This window comes from Gigantopelta aegis, chromosome 6 (assembly GCF_016097555.1).
Source record: "Gigantopelta aegis isolate Gae_Host chromosome 6, Gae_host_genome, whole genome shotgun sequence".
Lineage (NCBI taxonomy): Eukaryota > Metazoa > Mollusca > Gastropoda > Neomphalida > Peltospiridae > Gigantopelta > Gigantopelta aegis.
The window spans coordinates 2,029,073-2,045,670 of record NC_054704.1 but is presented as its reverse complement, the minus strand read 5'-3'; the positions used below and the strand labels follow the sequence as shown (position 1 = coordinate 2,045,670).

General features: G+C 39.3%; 1 protein-coding gene across 2 annotated transcripts in view; it reads right to left on the bottom strand.

Moving 5' to 3' along the window:
* LOC121374331 overlaps positions 1-16,598 on the bottom strand; it is a 54,356-nt gene that overhangs the window by 26,573 nt on the left and 11,185 nt on the right. The window lies entirely within an intron of this gene.

Below are 16,598 nucleotides of genomic sequence, written 5' to 3'. Positions count from 1 at the left end.
ATACGAAACGGCCTCGGTAGTATAGCAGCTATAATACGAATCGGCCTCGGTGGTACAACAGTTATAATACGAAACGGCCTCGGTGGTACAACAGTTATAATACGAAACGGCCTCGGTCGTATAGCAGCTATAATACGAATCGGCCTCGGTGGTACAACAGTTATAATACGAAACGGCATCGGTGGTATAGCAGCTATAATACGAAACGGCCTCGGTGGTACAGCAGCTATAATACGAAACGGCCTCGGTGGTATAGCAGCTATAATACGAATCGGCCTCGGTGGTATAACAGCTATAATACGAAACGGCCTCGGTGGTATAGCAGCTATAATACGAATCGGCCTCGGTGGTATAACAGCTATAATACGAAACGGCCTCGGTGGTATAACAGCTATAATACGAAACGGCCTCGGTGGTACAACAGCTATAATACGAATCGGCCTGGGTGGTATAACAGTTATAATACGAAACGGCCTCGGTGGTACAACAGTTATAATACGAAACGGCCTCGGTGGTATAGCAGCTATAATACGAATCGGCCTCAGTGGTACAACAGTTATAATACGAAACGGCCTCGGTCGTATAGCAGCTATAATACGAATCGGCCTCGGTGGTACAACAGTTATAATACGAAACGGCCTCGGTGGTATAGCAGCTATAATACGAATCGGCCTCGGTGGTATAACAGCTATAATACGAAACGGCCTCGGTGGTATAGCAGCTATAATACGAATCGGCCTCGGTGGTATAACAGCTATAATACGAAACGGCCTCGGTGGTATAGCAGCTATAATACGAAACGGCCTCGGTAGTATAGCAGCTATAATACGAATCGGCCTCGGTAGTATAGCAGCTATAATACGAATCGGCCTCGGTGGTACAACAGCTATAATACGAATCGGCCTCGGTGGTATAACAATTATAATACGAAACGGCCTCGGTGTTACAACCGTTATAATACGAAACGGCCTCGGTGGTATAACAGTTATAATACGAAACGGCCTCGGTGGTACAACAGCTATAATACGAATCGGCCTGGGTGGTATAACAGTTATAATACGAAACGGCCTCGGTGGTACAACAGATATAATACGAAACGGCCTCGGTGGTATAGCAGCTATAATACGAATCGGCCTCGGTGGTACAACAGTTATAATACGAAACGGCCTCGGTCGTATAGCAGCTATAATACGAATCGGCCTCGGTGGTACAACAGTTATAATACGAAACGGCCTCGGTGGTATAGCAGCTATAATACGAAACGGCCTCGGTGGTATAGCAGCTATAATACGAAACGGCCTCGGTGGTATAGCAGCTATAATACGAATCGGCCTCGGTGGTATAACAGCTATAATACGAATCGGCCTCGGTAGTATAGCAGCTATAATACGAATCGGCCTCGGTGGTATAGCAGCTATAATACGAATCGGCCTCGGTGGTATAACAGCTATAATACCAAACGGCCTCGGTGGTATAGCAGCTATAATACGAATCGGCCTCGGTGGTATAACAGCTATAATACGAAACGGCCTCGGTGGTATAGCAGCTATAATACGAATCGGCCTCGGTGGTATAGCAGCTATAATACGAATCGGCCTCGGTGGTATAGCAGCTATAATACGAATCGGCCTCGGTGGTACAGCAGCTATAATACGAATCGGCCTCGGTGGTATAACAGCTATAATACGAATCGGCCTCGGTGGTACAGCAGCTATAATACGAATCGGCCTCGGTGGTATAAAGCTATAATACGAAACGGCCTCGGTAGTACAGCAGCTATAATACGAATCGGCCTCGGTGGTATAACAGTTATAATACGAAACGGCCTCGGTGGTACAGCAGCTATAATACGAATCGGCCTCGGTGGTATAACAGTTATAATACGAAACGGCCTCGGTGGTACAGCAGCTATAATACGAATCGGCCTCGGTGGTATAGCAGTTATAATACGAATCGGCCTCGGTGGTATAGCAGCTATAATACGAATCGGCCTCGGTGGTATAGCAGTTATAATACGAATCGGCCTCGGTGGTATAGCAGTTATAATACGAAACGGCCTCGGTGGTATAGCATCTATAATACGAATCGGCCTCGGTAGTATAGCAGTTATAATACGAAACGGCCTCGGTAGTATAGCAGCTATAATACGAATCGGCCTCGGTGGTATAGCAGCTATAATACGAATATGCCTCGGTAGTATAGCAGTTATAATACGAAACGGCCTCGGTAGTATAGCAGCTATAATACGAATCGGCCTCGGTAGTATAGCAGCTATAATACGAATATGCCTCGGTAGTATAGCAGTTATAATACGAAACGGCCTGGGTAGTATAGCAGCTATAATACGAATCGGCCTCGGTAGTATAGCAGCTATAATACGAATCGGCCTCGGTAGTATAGCAGCTATAATACGAATAGGCCTCGGTAGTATAGCAGCTATAATACGAATAGGCCTCGGTAGTACAGCAGCTATAATACGAATAGGCCTCGGTAGTATAGCAGCTATAATACGAATAGGCCTCGGTAGTACAGCAGCTATAATACGAATAGGCCTCGGTAGTATAGCAGCTATAATACGAATAGGCCTCGGTAGTACAGCAGCTATAATACGAATCGGCCTCGGTAGTACAGCAGCTATAATACGAATCGGCCTCGGTAGTACAGCAGCTATAATACGAATAGGCCTCGGTAGTATAGCAGCTATAATACGAATCGGCCTCGGTGGTATAGCAGCTATAATACGAATAGGCCTCGGTAGTATAGCAGTTATAATACGAATCGGCCTCGGTGGTATAACAGCTATAATACGAATCGGCCTCGGTGGTACAGCAGCTATAATACGAATCGGCCTCGGTGGTACAGCAGCTACGCCAACGGACTTAAGGCTGGTAGGTACTGGGTTCGCACTCCGGTACCGGCTCCTACCCAGGGCGAGTTTCACGACTCAATATTTAGGTGAACGGCCACTACACCGTCACTAACCACTAACAACTAACCAATATCCCTCTGTCCTGGACAGACAGCCCAGATATCTGAAGTGTATGCCTGGGACAGCGTGCTTGAACTTTAATTGAATATAAGCACGACAATAAGTTGAAATGAATGAATGAATGTGAATGATTACCAGCATCTCCAGTTATAATACGTTAAAACGCGGCTGTTGTCGTTGATACACAAAATTGGATTGGGTTACTGGGTAGGGATGACCTGTACTACTAAACTGGTATGTGCTGTCCTGTCTGTGATTTTTGTTTATACAAAACAAATTTAATGGGAATGAAAGCAAACTTGGCACATTTAAAACCACAGCTACTTGTCTAACATGTGGTTATTTCCACACTTAGTCTAGATACAGAGAGGAACCCCGATACTGCCACATAGGTTACTCCTACCGAAAAACAGCAAGATATCTTTTGTATCCATTTTCCCATGGAGAGGACATATCACGACTTTGATGTATCCGTCGCGGACCACCGGTCAGTACTCCAAAATATCACCATCATCATCACCCCAGCACCCCCACCATCATCATCACCCCCACCATCATCATCACCCCCAGCACCCCCACCATCATCATCACCCCAGCACCCCCACCATCATCAACACCCCAGCACCCCCACCATCATCATCACCCCAGCACTCCCATCATCATCATCATCACCACCCCATCCCCAATACAATGCTACCACTGTTCATGTCAGTACGGAGTACTGGGATTATTTGATAACGAAAGTGGTTTTGTATAATACATTTCACTGTGAACACCCAAGTCTTAAACACGAACACCAATATTTTGTCCATTGCATTGCGCATGCACGTACCTCATATATAAATATCTAACTCAAGTGGCAATGATTTTCAATAACGGGTAAAACACACTTGGCTGAACGAAACCTATTTGTATATTGATTTCATTGACCGTACACTCTGTTTTATTTCCAATATACAACGCATTACACGTCACCACACCATCATGTGTCGTGTCATTAATTATAGTATCTTAATATAGTCCGGCTTAGGAACTAGTTATAATACTATAACATACTGAAATACTATTTAAAATATTTCCATTTCTTTTTACGTCAAGCAAGCAGAAATAATGGGTGGGGTTGTAAAATGACTTAAAATGGAGACTGGTACACAATTTAATCTCACTTCCGTTCATCTAGGATTCAGTGATGATGATAATGATGATGTCGCTGATGATAAATCACAACTAATAAATTAGAACAAAACAGTAAACAGATTCGTATTGCCTACTGCAAACAAGAAGTTTGTAAAACGTTTAGGTCAATATCAAATCGCTGGGATAACCTGTCTAAATCTCACTCGCTTTGTGACGAAATTCTGGTCACGTGGGTGATAATCCGCGCTGAAAGTGACGGAGCACGCGCAGTTTAACCTAACAGCGAGTTTAATGTGTGCCGGGTAATTACCGCTTTGAGCTCGAAGACGTGAGGGCATTTTTAATTTGCTCTATGTACCACTTTTAAATGTGTCATTCTTCTGTAATCACGTCATCAGGAGATGAAATACCCCTATCCACCTATCTCCCTGAGCCAAAACGTAGCCGATATTCGGAAGACACGGGATCTAGACTGCATAGCAATTTAAGTTCGTGATGACATAATAATATACAAAACAAAAAGGTCACGTATAATTATGCCCTATCTACAGAAAACGCAGTACATGCCATGGACTTTAATAAACGAATATAAGCCGAGAGGATACATAGCTAATTGGAACTCCCATTGGTCGATACAGTATGCATAATTAACTATTAATACAATTCGAACTACCTTATTTCTTAGTATACCAGTAAACTAAGGTCTCACTACACAGATCACTTCCGGGTGAGAGTTGATTGATGACGGTCCACTATAGTTCCTAATTGTGGCACATGTTATGGTTCACATATTCACTTCTAGGAAATGGTGAAGAATTAAAACAATATGTATGTTTAATGGTAAGCCTTCTGGCTGTATTTTGCCCATGTTATTTTGTAATATTGTGCATCGACCTTTTGGGACATGGGTGTACAGCGCAAGAGACAGCCGGGGTGAATCGGTTAATGAACCACCTGTTAGGACCGGTACTACAGCCAGATGCGGTAATATAGCAAAAAACTGAGACGGAAATGTTCACAATTTTGGAGTGAATATAAATGTTTATATAATGTATGTTCGCAATGGTATATGTTGTTAGTGCCAACGAGAACCCGTTCTATGGGCAATCTTCGCTTGAAGTTGGGCAGTTTAACATGGGTTTCAATGGCAAATGACATCTGTGTAGTGAGACCTAATACACTAATGAAATAAATCGACTTTACGTTGTTTACTATAACTCAAGTAAAGAAGAAAAATATAACCCCTCCCCCTCAAAAAAAAAAAAAAAAAAAAAAAAAAAAAACAATCTCAAGAAAACAAAACCAAAAACCATTAAATTTGATCAGTATGTTTGGTTGGCGATTTTTCTATCGGTAATACCCTTTATACAATATGATTTTGTACTGATTGCTCAAAATATCTGTTATCGTGTGCATGTTGTGAAATACTTGTATATGCAATATAATGTGTTGTCTCGTGTTGTGGAATTAGAGGTGGGGGTCTTCATAGACTGGTATTTGAACGTAATATTGTGCAGACCACTTCCACTTGAGTTGTGTTAAGCCTCGTACGTGTATAATCAGATTTAAGATTAGAATGGGGTGTGGCTGGGATAATCAGCTGGCAGTTCAGATTATATATATAATGACGGTTCATTTAACTTCACTTTGTTTACATTATGAAGCACGCTGTTCTGGACACATTCCTCAACGATCTTGGATGTCTGTGGGTTAATAGTTACTTGATAATTAATAGTGAGAGAGACATACCCTTACACATTATCACTGAATCTTTGTGTCTGCCTCTCTCTCCCCCTCTCTCTGTCTCTGTGTATCTCTGTGTGTGTCTCTGTCTTACTGAGAGAGAGAGAGAGAGAGAGAGAGAGAGAGAGAGAGAGAGAGAGAGAGAGAGAGAGAGAGAGAGAGAGAGAGAGAGAGAGAGAGGGGGGGGGGGGGAGAGGAAACCGGTACCGGGACGTGAATCTAGGATCTAGTAACTTTAAATATTTAACGATGATTTGTACGGGTGACTATGTTAACGGTGACTGGTACGGGTGACTATGTTAACGATGATTGGTACGGGTGACTATGTTACCGATAATTGGTAAAGGTGACTATGTTAACGTTGATTGGTACGGGTGATGCATGGTGTATTTGTGGTAAAATAAATTACATTTAAAACATTAATCTATAACGTTTATTTATTTACTTGGTTTATGTCAACACGACAGTTCCCAAAAGTGTATAAACGTAATTACAGCTATAGATTACAATTATATATAACAAAACAATCAGTAATTACATATAACAAAACAATCAGTAATCCCATTGGCACTGCACCGACACACCACAATGTCGGCCGGCGACAGCGCGTAGCCACAGTTTAACACTTGTGTCGTGTAATTAAGCTGCACGACGCGCTTTTAAAGAACTGGGCGAATGAATCCGCTTTGAGAATAATCTCCGAGTGTTGTGTAAGACTGCGTTTGGCGGAGGACCAGCACACGCCGTGGTGTATGGTAATACCAATCCGATCATGGCAGCTACTCGGTCGTGGAGCCGTCACACACAGAGATTACTGATTAACTGGAGTACGTTCCATGGCCATCGGACTCATAGACTCAGAGCGTAACACTTTGCCATGTGCAGCTTCAGCAGAATGAAATACTGTATGCTGAATAGCTGTTGTTATTGCTATCGCATGCGTGCGGCTGTTGTAAAACACACACTAACTCCTAACCTTCTATCTATTTGGGTCATTCATCGGCTACTAGCATATATCCACCAACACAATCAGTTAAATGCATAATTATTTATTCTTGTATCCTTTTTACAATTACAAATCGGACTGGTGCGTTTTAATTGGAGTTCAGTATAGAGACATATGTGTTTCTATTTATAAACAATAAGAAAGAATATGGGAAAAATACGTTCACCATAGCGGTGTAATAGAATGATGAGCAACTCAATGAGACGTAGACGATAATTGTAGTGTCCTGAAATAAGTATATACGCCTCAGTGTAATGTAAGTATCTGTTTTGAAAAATTACCCCGTTATAGCCATGGCTATAAATGTTTTATACAAGTAAACGCAATGACGTTATTGGAATTAAACAAAACACACTGTTAAATACAGTAATATTAAAATAAAGGTTGCTATACACAGGATCCACAAAAATTATATGTACCATAGAAAGTATTACACAATGAAATGTAATGTTAGTTCATTAGTAATCAGTTTTGTGAACAAACAATTGTTTTACACCGACCATTTCAAATATCTGTACCCTAACCATGTTTCTTATTTAAAGAAATTTCACTTTCAATAGATCAGCTGATAGTATCGTATTCAGTACAGATTTGACAAGATAACACACTATTTTATGGTATAGTTTTAGAAATGATTTTAAATAAATTTTACGATATCATTCTTTGTCAATAGTTGATCCCATTGAAAGCAATGCTCGAATATCTTCATCTGAAGCAAATCTACCACGACCAATACCCTAGAGAGGAACACCCTTCGTATACTGTGGTGAAACACGCGGGGTGTAGACACCCTTCGTATACTGTGGTGAAACACACGGGGTGTAGAGACACCCTTCGTATACTGTGGTGAAACACACGGGGTGTAGAGACACCCTTCGTATACTGTGGTGAAACACGGGGTGTAGAGATCAGAGGAGAAAGAACACTGAATATGACACACGTTTTGGACGGCAAAAAGCAGCATTAAATGAGTTTGTTTTTGTTTAACAACACTACTAGAGCACATTAATTTATTAATCGTCAGCTATTAGATGTCAAACATTTGGTAATTATGACAGTCTAAGAATGGAAACCCGCTACATTTTTCCAACAGTAGCATAAACAGGATAGCACATACCATGACTTTTGATATACCAGTCGTGCACTGGGTGGAACGAGAAATAGCCCAATGGGCCACCGACGAGGATCGATCCTTACCACTGGGCTACGTCCCGCCCCGCATTAAGTGAATAAAATGTTCAACATATTGAATACCTGGTACTTTCTGACAGACGACATGCTGTTAACATCATAGCTGCGAGTGAAGTGTCGGTACAGTTCGTTCAACCGTTATTATCGTTTTAAGATTTAAGAATGATGAAGGATGCTAGGCAATGGGTCTCTAGAATTACAGACCACAAATAAATAAAAAAGAAAGAAAGAAGAAGACAAGAACGTTTGCTTTGGTGCAATGGAAGCATCCCGATTTAAAAGTTGAAACGTCAGAAAGATTTCAACTTCTGCTTTGATGCAATGCAAGCATCCCGATTCAGTAGTTGAAATGTCAGGATGATTTCTTTCCGGGAGAAAGTTCATCACCAGTTTCCTGAAATTGTTATTCTGAAAGAATATTTGATAATCTATTATCGTTAATATTTTCTTATATATTCTCTGTGGTATCTTTTTTGCTATGACTATATTGGATTTTGTTTTCATATTATGTTTTTTGTTTCGTAAATATTTTCTTATTTGCAGGGGTTGTCCATCTGATCTTAAACTCAAAGACTTTTTATATACTAGTATTTCCTAAACTGAAAGCCAAGTTACAAAAAAAATATTGTCTGCAACAATCACGACCTAACTGCTGTGAGGAGTCTTCAGATAAACTAGTTTATCAGCACTTTAACTAGAGCTAGGCTGGAGAAAATGCATTGAATTGCAAGGTGATCGTACAGAAAAAAAAGGTGATGACAAGTTTGGCAAAGATCAGGTTAAAGTAGGACGCACAATGGGTTTTCAATGCTCCTTATTATTCAAAAGGCAGAGTTAATCATTCAGATATTAAAACTCGTCTTATCCTTGAAGAAAGTATAATTAAATGATTAACTACAACGTTTAGACGCTGTAATAAGGAATGTTCATGGTAGATCAGCCCGTGAACGATGAATTCCACATTTACTTCTCCAGCTGAATCAATGATCAGACAACGGACTTCCACTAACTGATAATCTGTTCCTAACTCCTTCCGCTAACTAATACTCTACGAATAGCATCTTCCGTTGAATAATAATTAATTAATAACCACATCCGATACGTAATACTATCGGAGATAGCATTAAACTTGCCGAGACGCCGTTGTGTAGATCATCAGAGCGTGCACGTTGAGTTTAATACAATATTTCCTGTCCGGTATTTGACAACAATATGCACGTACACGCTTCGCTGAGCAGACAGGATTCTAACACTGGATTAATGATCCGAGCGATGGCTGTTAGAACGAAGTAAAAGCAAGAGACGTATGAACGATTTATAATACGTGTCTGTGTGTGTCTCAGTATCATGTGTCTAACACCTGTTTGCTGGGGCTTCTTTTTTTCATGTGGTTGTTGTTGTTGTTGTTATTGTTGTTGCTGTTGTTGTTGTTGTTGTTGTTGAACGTTGCACAAAGACGTATGTTTGCATAGCAATTTTATACAAAGACATATTTGAGTCTTTTTTACGAAAGGAAAAATTACTGTCCCAGAAATATATATTTTTTTTACCAATATAACAGTTCTGTGAGAAGGAATCGGACTGAAAATTAAATTTATGGAAGAGGAGATATTTCGGAATTCGTATCGCATGCATTTAACACTGATTTTCTAATATGTCTTTGTACTGGTAGACGGAATAGCATCCTGTTTCCAACCCGATTTTCAAGAATCGGACCTATACGCAGATTAGCATAAATTAGTTTGACGTCACGCATTTTAACTAAATCTTTCTGAAAATCTTACATTCAGGTACACAGGTCTTGTTGACTTGTAAACACATGACCCATTCGCAGCAACACATTATTACCTGGAGATCTTGCAAATTTACATATACGTTTAAATTTACATACTATTATTAATTGGGTTAATACCCTAAATTATCACATGGGTTTATGACATGGATATCATGAGTGAATTATAGGATACATACATACAAAAGCACACATATACACACACGCGCGCACACACACACACACACACGCGCGCGCGCGCACACACTTCCATATATACCTAAACCTAATTAATATGTAAACTAGTTAATAAAAATACGTATATCGTGATCACAACAGGTCACGCAGTACATGTAAACACGATAATTAAAAAAATTAAAAAAATTTCACTATGTTAATTGATTAAGTTTGGACAAACGTGTCAGGTCCCCACAGACCGCGAAAAACAATCGATGATTTCAAACTGAAGACGATGACTGGGATCTGAGTAAAGATCCGCTGCACAACCAGCAATCAGTCAACATTTACTGAGCTGACAAAATATTCCATTGAAATATCACTCAAGTGCAGCTGTGAGGTGCACGTGTCAACTCCCGCCAAACAACAAACATGGCGGGTAATCGAGACTTGCTGTTATTGGTACAGGCAGCGTTTTTCAGTGTTGTTTTTTGTTGTTAATAGATATCAGAATGCGATAACTTATTTACAATGGCTAATCGTCTTGTCATTGCATTCTCGTTTCAAGGTGAGAACAACTACAATGTTTTTGTTTTTATTTTGTGACACATACAAGAAAAAGATTGTTTATCGCTTCAAACTGTTTACCCAGCGGCTGTTAGAGTAGGCACCTTTACATTGATGAATTAATGAATTATATAGAAAGACACACACACACACACACACACACACACACACACGCATTCAGAGAGAGAGAGAGAGAGAGAGAGAGAGAGAGAGAGAGAGAGAGAGAGAGAGTAAGACGATCGGAGACAGAGAGGTCACATTACACAACTCACAGATATTCAGGTTGTTGTCATGATAATTATTATTACATAATATGGACATTGTTTCATAAAACATTTTGAAGTATTAAAACTACTGAAATAATAAAGCAATCTGCTTGTTATTCTGGTACAGTTGTAGCATCAGCAGAACCTTCCAGCAACAGTAGAACAAGAAAACTAACACACTAAAAGAAAAAGTGAAAAAGCCTAAAAATATATAGCGTTTATGTTAGGTACAATCAGTATTAGTTTTTGTATATTTCACAAGATTGGAGCTCGTAAATACGTTATATCTGATCTACAAAAAAGAAGTTTGTTTTGTTTAACAACACCACTAGAGCACATTGATTTAGTAATCATCGGCTATTGGATGTCAAACATTTAGTAATTCTGACATTTAGTCTTAGAGAGGAAACCCGTTACATTTTCCATCATTAGCAAGGAATCGTTTATATGCACCATCCACAGACAGGATAGCACATACCACGGCTAATCTTAGAAAGTCCTTATACAGACCAGGGAAGTCGTTTTAAAAATCCACTTGACATGGGGGCTGGTAGATTTCAAAATTCACTGACCATGACGAAGTCATATGTAAATCCAGAAGTTCTTGCTTAGAGTCATATCTGGGAATTTTGCTCAAAGACGCAGTTTTGTTTTTAATTTTGTCCCAAGACGTTTTTAGCAATAACATAATCTACATGCAAACAAAATGTGTGGGACGGGAGATATTCGGGAATTCCTATGACATCCATTCAATACTGATTATCTCCTGTCTTAGTACACATATTAAGTTCTATACCGCAAGAGTTTGAGAAATATGCCTGTCCCCAGCCAGCTAATCCAAATTAGTTGTTTCGTATTAAAACTTGAAAGCACACATACTTCCCATTGGCAGTGGATTGATATTTACTGCAGTCATAAACTAGTACTGATGATAAAACTAGTATTACCAATTATAAGAGTTTCTCTCTCTTGTTTTGGAACGTTGTATAATTCGAAACCGACATGTCCCTCGATCTGATGTCATTCGTGTTACCAAGACATTACATAAAATCCGTGGCAAAAACGGAAAACTGTTCAGTGTGAAAATCGATTCTGTTGGTGGAGATCACTTCCTGACTGAGTATCAGGGCAATCAATGTTGTTCTTGGATTACTTCAAGAACGTTTTGTCACTGATAGCTTTGCAAAGTATGCACTCGCCCTCCCTCCCCCTCCCACAATAATTCCCGTTACCACTAGTTAAACTGCTAAAACAGGTACATGCTGTTTGTTTCATTTCTTGTAATGATTACGGTAAATGTTTCTCAAGTTCTTTGGAGCCAGAATCCAATATTCTTTCACTGGTAGGGAGTAGTTGTTACTTTGTGAACACTGATGCCGCCATTCCTGCTACTGACGGAGTGGTGAAGTCGGCAGCCTTGGGAATCAGATATCATTTAACTGTTCACGTCTAGCCATTATTTTCAGAACACCCCCCCCCCCCCCCATTAAAACATTAGCTAGCAGTGATTAAATGATTTGCTAGTACGAGAATTACATGTAGTAAGAGGATTGACACACCACACACATTTCCAATCAACCTAACTGACTTTCATTAATTCACTCAGTATCATCACCATAGAAAGCATATTAAATATTTAAGTCCTGGGATATATAGCTAACAAAATGTGAACAATAAATCTTGACATTTTCAACAATCATCGTATTGTTTGTTTATGTATTTATGCATTTTTTATTATTATTATTATTATTATTTTTTTTTTTTGGGGGGAGGGGGGTAATTATTATTATTATTATTTTGTTATTATTTTTTTTTTTTTTTGGGGTGGGGGTGGGGTGCTGTTGTTCGCAACTCGGTTGTTCACTCTATTTTGAGAATGACTTATTTCTGTGAAATATAGAATCCAGGGCCCAGTTTTACGAAGCAATCGCAGTTATGCACTTAATGTGATCTTAAAGCTAAGATCGCTTCGTAAAACAGGGTCTTGGTGACAATTATACAAAGTCATGACAAGATTGTAAAATCACCAGAACCATGCACTATGCACCACACATAACCAGAGTATGAAATCGTTGCTCGTATGCAGTATGTATAAATAAGCCATACATCACAAGACGTGAACAATTCTGAGGTGTGTTTTATTTTAATGACAAACTCACTATTAATCTTCGTGACGGTCAGCAAAAGCTGATCTTATCGATCACATAAACGTGTGGTAATAGTTTACCTGTGTAAACATTATATAGAAAAACTCTACTTATATATAGAACTGATTCACAAACATTATATAGAAAAACTTTACTTATATATAGAACTGATTCACAAACATTATATAGAAAAACTCTACTTATATATAGAACTGATTCACAAACATGGGTCAAATGTCTGTATTTAATTCCACTACTAACCGGTACATTCATCTTCATTTCACATAGAAATCAGACGTTTAGTACTGTTGTATCAAAAACATTAATACAGTTGATCATCATTGTTCCAAGTCCTCGCTTGAGGTGCTTGCGTCGCAGGATCGAACCACTTCGGTGGATCCATTCAACTGATTGTTTTTTTTCGTTCTAACTAATGCATCACAGCTGGTCAGAGGCCATGGTATGTACTTCCCTGTCTTTGGGAAAACGCATATGAAATATCCCTTGCTACATTAGGAAAAATATAGCGGGTTTCCTCTAATGACTACATGTCAGAATTACCAACTGTCCAATAGCAGATGATTAATTAATAAATGTCCTCTAGTGGTGTGGTTAAACAAAACAAACTTTGTTTTCATTATCCCTCAGTTAAATAAAAAGTAGATATTTTTACAATCAACTCTTTTTCTAATGTCTTTCTACACCGATCGCTTCTAGGTCTACGATTGTTCCTACTTGTAACAAATGTTATGATTTACATAATCACTTCCAGTAGCTGGTCAAGAATTGCGAGTTTTATTGTTCACTGGTAATCCCTCTATGTGTAGTTTACCGATATTATTTCGTAATACTATGCATTAACGTTTTGGAGCGTGGGTATACAGCGGAATGGGTGACAGGTGTGAATTGGTTCCTGCACCACGTGTGAGGACAGATACCACATCCTGATAGTGTCATCTAGTTAAACAAAAAGAAACACCCCAAAACCCCGACCCCCCCAAAAAAAAACCAAACAAACAAAACACAAAAACACAAAACACAACAACAACAAAAACCCACATAAAAAACCCAACAAAGACGTGATTATTTTCAATTTTGCAATGAAAATAAATGAAGATATAATATTTCTTTGGGAATGAGAATGGTGTATGTCGTTACTGCCAACGAGAACCCGTTAAATAAGCATTCCGAAATTAAAGCTGGACAATTGAACATGGATTTTAATGACAGATGACATCTTTGTAGTGAGACGTAAAAGGAAATAACCTGTTACTGCTTACAGTCATGATCGGCAATAAAATACTTCGTATAGTTATATATATATATTTATTGCGAGGAGTAGTGGCATAGCAACACAGTCACGGCTTGATCCAAACGTCTTGTACAGATGCATTTTCTTGTGCGATAACATTTGGACAGATATATGAGGGTTTTAGATGTAATAATCACACGATGGACAGATATATGAGGGGGTGAACAGAATGGGGTTTCTGTTTGAAGTATAAAATTAAATGAAATTATTTTACTTTATTATGTGAGCAATGTGTATTGAATAGTGCATCACCACCCTCCACAAATGACGATCTATAACCGCCACTGGAACTTAACGACGATCAGCTGACCACTGTACACGATGGCTTGGTCTACAACAGTCAGGTGACCTTTAACGAGAAACAATTAATTCACTTCCACCGTATGTTGTTAGTGACGAGAAGAATCTCTCCACGGTTTTAAAACACTTACAAACACCATATGAAACACCCACAGCATCATTGTACGATACCACCCCTAGAACCAGTATCAGACATCACAGTGTTCGACAAATGTTTGAAAATCGTTAACCTTCACAGAAGCTTTTGCTAGTGCCCATGTAGTATAGTGTTTTCCCTAGCTTGTTTTAGAATGGTGCATCACCATACCTCAATAGTCTAGCACCATCTTGCCTTAATCAGCACCATGCCTCAATAGTCTAGCACCATCTTGCCTTAATCAGCACCATGCCTCAATAGTCTAGCACCATCTTGCCTTAATCAGCACCATGCCTCAATAGTCTAGCACCATCTTGCCTTAATCAGCACCATACCTCAATAGTCTAGCACCATCTTGCCTTAATCAGCACCATGCTGCCCTAAGATTAAACAAGCCTTTTTCACTAATTAATTCTAAAATTGACTTTATAAAACACGCACAAAGGTATTATGAATTAAGAAAATGTCTTTTATATCTTTTACCATTCAGTTATTAAAGTAAGCATATAAATTACATTAATGTTTATTTCAATAAATTTTTCTCTATGTTTAATGAATAACAAGTGCCCTGAAAATGATGAAAATGCCCCAAACGTGTTTGGTCTACCATGCCTTGCCAAATTTCTAGTGAAATCTCTATGTATTATAGTAATACAGCTGATAATTTCTAGTGAAATCACTATGTATTATAGTAATACAGCTGATAATTTCCACTAGCCCAGACCAAAACTTCAGTAGCCAAGACGGCGAGCTAGTGGATTTGTCAAATCCCATCAGACGAAACGTCCATAGCAGCCTCGTACGAGACCACCACTACAATCACCAAATGAAACCACAGAGAAACGGAGACCGTATGACCCCACATAAAGACTGTCATTGGAAACCCTCTCTATATAAAACTACTCTGAGGAACATAATACATAACCAACATAGAAACATTGTTCAAAACACGTATAATTCAATCAACTGCTGACAAAATCACCATGAGTTGTTTAAAACTCAAAACTAAATCCTTCAGGTAAAAATTCAGTTCATTATCACATGTATCGGTTTAAGAGGAATAGAGATTCAGTGGAAGAGGAACGTGGCTGTATGCTGTCTTATTGTCTACAATATGATTTAGTCACTCCACTTCTAAAACAAACTCTTGACCCTTATCTCCGACCTCACTGCTATGTGGAACAAATACTGTAACACATTTTGAATGAATAATTAAATTGTTTACACATTTCTAATATATACTAATTTACTGTCTTGATTTCTACGTCGTATATTTAACATTTTACTCCTGACGGTGATGGTGATGGTAATGGGAGTGGGGATAGAGCGGCAAGAAGCAGACGACAAACAAAGAAAGATATTTGAGCGGTAGACTTTACAAACTCGTATATGACGGCTGGGGACGAACTATGGTCCTGACATTTCCTCTCCACCACAAAGGCGAGTCCTAAAGGATCCTACCCGTCATTGTGATGGTCAGTATCTATCTGACTCCCACTCTGACTGCAGTGCAGGACATATCAAGGGAGGAGTTGAGGCAAGGGAGTCACTGGGACTTGGCTTCATGTTCTGAGGGTTTCTGAAATTCAGACTCTGTTTCGGTACTGTCTAGTTATTTACCCTGACAGCTGGACGACCCAAGCCTGTTTGGTGCACGCCCTCGAGGACAGGGGAGAGGGGCTAGCCGTTGGTGGTTACTGAGACAGAGACGTCGGTGTATTTGGCTTATATCTTACTCTGGTTATCTAGTACGTATCAGCATTAATGCCAATAGTTTACACACTAAGTTCTCGAGGCCGTTAAATTTAATTACAACTGTTGATTGTATGAGAAAGCTATAAATGAGAAAGTATTCA